The sequence below is a fragment of the Lolium perenne genome, chromosome 4, assembly GCF_019359855.2.
Source record: "Lolium perenne isolate Kyuss_39 chromosome 4, Kyuss_2.0, whole genome shotgun sequence".
NCBI classification, from domain to species: domain Eukaryota; kingdom Viridiplantae; phylum Streptophyta; class Magnoliopsida; order Poales; family Poaceae; genus Lolium; species Lolium perenne.
In genome coordinates, this window is record NC_067247.2 from 149,832,965 (window position 1) to 149,839,223 (window position 6,259).

At 51.3% G+C, this 6,259-nt stretch overlaps 1 long non-coding RNA gene across 1 annotated transcript; it reads right to left on the reverse strand.

Annotated features, from left to right (window-relative positions):
• Positions 1–2,740: 2,740 nt before the first annotated feature.
• LOC127294793 (uncharacterized) lies at positions 2,741–6,054 on the reverse strand. The gene is made up of 3 exons (XR_011742912.1): positions 5,645–6,054; positions 4,300–4,380; positions 2,741–3,021 (listed from the first exon to the last, which is right to left on the reverse strand). It is a non-coding gene; the product is annotated as an uncharacterized lncRNA (long non-coding RNA).
• Positions 6,055–6,259: the final 205 nt, after the last annotated feature.

Consider the following 6,259-nt stretch of genomic DNA (forward strand, 5'->3'; position numbering starts at 1 on the left):
GAAGAACGACGGCGCCGCAGATCTCATTAATCTGCCGGCTTTCAATCCGGCGCCGCCCAGAAAAGTCAACTGGAGCTTCAACCCGGGGACAAATTATGTCGAAACGAACCGGGTGATACGCTTCATGGAGAAGCTGATGAAGGAGACTAACATCTGCTCCGACGATATCATCCGCGCCTTCATCTCTCGCCGGGTGCTTCCTCTCAAGCGCCGGGCTCACAAGATGAGCGAGATGTACGGTCCCGGCGATCCTACCAAGATCACCGGCCTTCCTCTCAGCAAAAAGGATATAGTCCTTAAGGCTAGGCAGATCTGCCAGACTGCCATGTCGGATGACTGGGAATGGGGCTTCCGGCCTCTCAGTTCCACTAACCCTCCGACCCAAGAAGTAACAGATTACGCAACTCGGGTCGGTTTACCGGTAACTTTCATGCTGTGGCTAACCTTCTTTTCATCTGTTTCAGGCCAAGGACCGCTTCCCCCGCATCGAAGCGGATCGGCGAGGCCCTTGCCGGAAGCGTCCTCTGGACATGGTAGACCCGGACCCCTACATCCATTGGCAAGATCTGAAGATGGGCCGGACGCATGCTTTGCGCGTCGGTAACTCCCCACCTGAAGCATCCGGTTCCGCCGACGATCTGACCTTGCTTGAGGTAGTTCTCCTTTTTGATCTCTCATACTTTTCTGTTATTGTTCCTTTGTAGATGTTCCCTCAGCCAGCACCAACCCGCAGGTCCACGAGCACGCGGCCCCTCTGCAGGCCGAGGCCGGTCAAGAGTTCTTGGAGAAGCTCGTGGCCCAGGGCCAAAAGAACAAGGCTCCGGCATCTGACGCCGCCTCGAGCCAGGCACCTCCTTCCAAACGCTTCCGCACGGAAGCCTTTGCGGGGAAGGTCGCAGGCAGGAGGCGCTACAAGGGCAAACAGATGCCGACCTCTTCCGGGTAAGCTCTCGTTTCTCTGCTTGTTTTGTTTTTACCAAGTTCTTTTCCCGGTTGCTTTTTTCTAACTCTTTCTTTTTCTCTCGTTCAGCCCTGCGCTCAAGCTCGGCCCACGGCCTGAGGGCTCTGAGGGAACCGCGAGGACCTCAACCCCTCCTCCTCAGTCAAGCCCGGCACCATCTGGTGCCGGCAACGCTTCAGCATCCCCTTTGGGAGGCACCTCAAGTGCGGGGCGCGCGGCCCCTACACCTCCTGATCACCGCACGGAGGAGGAACTTATCTCCCCTCCAGAGAATCAAGATACCGGCGCCAGCAACATCAGTGCCGACGAAGAAGCTGCCGGGCGGGCGGAACCTCTGGTTCCTCTCGCCCCCAAAAATAAGAAGAAGAAGACCACAGGGTCCTCCCCCTCCAAGCCGGTGCCGGACTCTTCCGCGCCGGCCAGCTCTAACTTGGGTCAGGACGCGCCTGACGCTCCTCCCTCTCCTAACACCATGCCTGCGCCACCTCCGGAAGCTCCCCGCGCTGAACCAGCCGGGGCCACGCCAACGCCGCCTCCAACAACCTTGAAGATCGTCAAGGGGAAGGCGACGGCTTCCAGCACTTCCTCCGCCGGCCAGCAGCCCTTGGTGCTGCACGCCGCCCGCGCCGCTGTCGCTGCCGGCGAGAAGGCCACCGGCCTGCTTGGCCGGATTACGGAGTTCAAGCGCGAAGGCCGGGAGCTGGGGCACCTGCTGCCCTACGCCGAGAAGTGGAATGCCGCGGACGTGTCCGAGGCTACCCGCAGCCTGGGAAAGGACCGGCTTCCGGCGCCTGACCCCGCTGGCCCTCGGTGCTCAGAGGAGCAGTTCATGCGGCTACGCCGCGCCGTGAAAGAGCTGGATAGCGTGTGGTTCGATGCCACGAACAACATGATGGTAAGTCCCACCAAACCTTTTCTATTTTTCAATTCATGCCGGTTTCTCTTCTTCCGGATCTTGTCTATCTTCTCTTCAACTTTTAAATTTGTGCGGGTCTCTCTTTTCCTGGATCTTGTCTATCTTCCCAGTCCCGAGTTTCGTGTTGAGAGCGTAGCTCTCAGCGCGAAACTTAGGTAAAAACGCGCAAAACCGGCATAGCCAGTCCCCGAGTTTCGGGTTAAGAACTCTGCTCTTAGCGCGAAACTTAGGTAGAAACGCGCGAAACCGGCATAGCCAGTCCCCGAGTTTCGGGTTAAGAACTTTGCTCTTAGCGCGAAACTTAGCTAACACTTTTTCTTGAACAGACCACGGCCGACGCCCGGAAGATCCTCTTTGAGGAGCTTCTTTGGGAGCACCGGGACCTTGCTGAGGCGCACAGCAAGTGCCAAGGTAAGCTTCTGCGCCTCCGGCATCTTCTTACCGGAAAGCTTTCTCTTTCTTAGTACTTACGATTCTTTGTTTAACAGCTATCCCGGAAGCTTCCATTGAGGCCCTCAGGACTCAGCTTGCCGCGCTCCAAGGTACCGCTTCTCATTTTCGGTTGACTTGTGTAAGCCCCAGGAGTAGGAAAACCCAGAGCGCGCAGGTAAGAGGGGTTTATGTGCATGAGGTCACTACAAAGGACCGTGAGGTCGCCTCGCATTCCCAAGCATATGGGTAGACCAAGCAACAGCTCGACACGCCCACGCACCCAACACCCACCTCAAAGGCTCACGGTAGGCTTTCCAGGCCTGAGTGCTTCACCTTCCTGTGCACTTCACACATACACACACTGTGCACAGGATACGAGGGTAGAATACAGCTTGAATATCACAACATGACTATGTATGACACAAAAGATAGAAATAAGGTTCATATATATAGCAACGCTCTACTGAGCAAGATCCAAATGACACTCAATAGGGGGACATATCCCATCAGTACATCATACATAAGATAGCCAAATAGTCTGGGTACAGACAAGAACCAAATGGGACTAAGAGTCCTGAAGATAATCAAGCGGTGTTCCCATAACCAACATGCCACAGGCTGCTGCCTTAGGAACGATCCTGCTACGCAACGAAGTCGTCGTCCGTGAACTCGACAAAGTAGCCACCTGCATACTGCTCATCATCTGTCGTACCTGTTTGTCGAAAAGCGGGTTCCGGAAAAAGAGGGAGAAAAACGAGGGTAAGTACCAATGGCACGTACTTGCGAGACAAGACCAGCTATGCTTGCTGGTGGGCGGTGTAAACTTCGCCCGGCTATATGTGGAGTTTAGCGGCAGCAAAGCAACTAACCAATAGAGACACGCTACAACATTCGTCTATTAGAGAACGTGAGAGAGCGCATAATCTAGCAGTTCTATACTCTGCAAACAAAACCCAGCCAATGCGATCCCCCTTCGCCAAGAGGTATTGCAAAGGCACACACACTTTTGAAAGAGTTTTATTAGCAAATTATTAGCAACAGGCAATAATGTGTAAGTTGTTCTATGATCGAGTTTAACATCTCCAAGTCGTCCATAACCGCGGACACGGCTTATCGATAAGATCTCACCCTGCAGGGATGCACTACTGTACCCATACACGCATGTCCGACTCCACAAGCAAGGGTTTTGAGAAAACTTGCCAGCGAAACCTCGCATCACAACCCCTCCCTTCACCACAGACCAAGTCCAAGAAGCCACCTATCTAGGTTAAACCCGTTTCAGAGCCCGATCGGAACTCCGACGCGGACCTAGCTGTTTGCGTCTACGGTTAAGAAGGATCAGAGCCCACTAGAGGATGACCTCTTAACAATACGTACCGCGCCTACGAGCGTGCAAGAGACAACGGGGTTACAAGGCACAAAAGGCTTCCCCAAAAGTAACACCATATCCTCGGACCACAAAGAAACAAGCTTGCACGCTCGGGAGAAACAAAACGTTACGAAACTAATTGTGGCACTTGGACAGTGGAAGCAGTTCCGGTAATAGGTCGAGGGGGGGCCCAGTGAAACCTCCCACGTGTGGTTAGTGCGCTCAGTCTTGGATCAGAAAACAAGAACTCGTCCTAATTATAAAATTGGACACAAGTGAGCCATGGTAAAACCAAATATACAGTTGACCCACCGATGCCTCTTCTTATCCATTTTATTATTATCATTAGGGTGAGCCATGAATATCTCCAACAACAGATATAGCAAGTAATCAACTACCCAACAAGATATCCCGAACATTTCGAGATATCAACAAGAACCCTAAACTCGCCTACGACCCGCAAAGCTGGCAAACAACAAACAAAAGGTAGGGCGAGGAGGTGTATCTCGGACATATAGGTAACAGGTGGATAGGACACGTGACACAACAGAATCGCAACATAAGGATAGCAATAGATCAAAAGAGCATGTAAAAGTAAAATAGGTGAAGGGGTGGGCTCGCCTGTCAGATCAGAGGTAGAAGCACCGACACGATCCTCCAGAGGGAACTCGTACTCCTGCTCGTACTGCTCTGCGTCGGTGTCTACTCGAGAAGAACCAAATAACACATACAAGAAAGTAATAGCACAAATCAATACAAGGAAATGCAATGCGCAATATGATGCATGAGATGCAAAGGTTTCATACATAGCATAATTAAGTGGGGTTCGCAAAGAGTCACAAGAAATGATAAACACCCTCACATAACATTTAGTTTCAAGTTGCAATTTTAATTTGGCCGAACCAGGGATGCGGCCAATGATGCATGACATGGTGATATTTGAATTCCTCATGTTTCGCTGATGCATTTAGATATAAAATTTATTGAATTTGGAATTATAGAACTCAAGTTATGGTTTATGCAAGATTTGTCAATTTTAGTTCAGATTTGAAAATGGTCAAAATTTTATTTGTTCAAAAGCTGAAACAAAATTCATGGTTGAGTAGATCATGTTTTTCTGAACAACTTGGATATAAAGTTTGCAAAGTTTGGACAAGTATAAGTGTAGTTTTAAAAGATTTGAAAAGTGACCAGGGGACAAATAAGGTAAAGTAGGTCTCCGGGTTAACTGAAAAACGTAACAGCTGAACTGAAAACTGTGACACTTGCGATTCCTGTAGAGGCATTTCTGCACGGATTTTAAAGCGTCGGAAACGACGAATCTGGGCAGATCTAGGTGGGGCTTTGATGTAGTTGAGCAAGAAGAAGGTACCAAGATTCAAATAGGACAGGTTTGGGTAGACTTGGTGCACCGTGGCGATGGCGACGATCTACGGAAGTCGAGGCCGTGACAGCGGCGGCGCTCGACTGAAAAACTGCAGATTTGCAGGACTGTTTTGCGACGTCGATGGCGTCGTCTAGAAGCGATGAAAAGGAGTGCTTCCAAAACGAAAAATGTAGCCCTTCGTTTCAGCTTTCCAAAGGTACCAAGAACTCGTGCTGGTGTGCCTTGTGCTAGCAGTGAGATGCGTCGGAAGACGGAGCCACGACACACACGACGAACAGCAAAAACTGCCAACATAGTTTCGGGTGAATTTTGATTGACGATGGCGTCGCGAATTCTCCACCGTTTTGGATGATTCAAAAACTGAAACGAAACCTGAGAAGTTTTGCATCTAGTGGTGCAAGTGGCTCGAGCTGGGGTGGCTCGTATCGCCGGCGATGTTCGTCGGAAGTTGGGTGCTGTGAGCAGAAAAACTGGGCGGTTTTTGATTTCGATTTTTATTTTGATCTCGTTTCTCCTTCTCAACTCGGACCAGAGATGCAAGGGAAAACAGGGGAAAGAGGGAGAAGGTGTAGTGCTCACCCAGGTGTAGCCGGAGAGGTGGAGGAGGCGACGGAGAAGTGGCCGGAGGAACTGGCCGGAGATGAAGGAGAAGGTGGCCGGGTTGTTGAAGATGAAGAAGATGCTTGAGGGGCTGCAGGCCTTGGCGTCCTTGAGGAAATACAGGGTGGAGAGGGGGCTGCCGGGGTGCCTCACCTTGCTCAGGTGACGGCCATGGCGCTGGTGGAGGCCGGCGTTGAGCTGCAGGTTCGGTGGAGTTTGCTGCCGGGGAGGAAGAGATGGTGGCGGCGGCTACACTTAGAGGAGGAGGAAGATGGAGGTGGTTAGGTAGGGTTTGGTCTAGAGTTGGTGCTGCTTAAGAGGGAGGCAGGGTGGCCGGTGGATGGAGAGAAAGAGGTGGCGTGGAGATCACAGGGAAAACATGGCCTGATATGGTCATGCCTCTCACATGTAAAGGGAGAGAGAGGAGGTACGTATGGCTATTTTTGGTGTAGATGGGCCGGTGTGAGAAGAGAGATGGGTCAAGGTTTGCTTTGGCTTTTATTGTAACATCACAAGTGGTGAGATGAAACAAGAGAGAGGGAAGAAGAACAAACACATAGAAAATAGAGCAACAAAAACCAAAATGCAATTTTA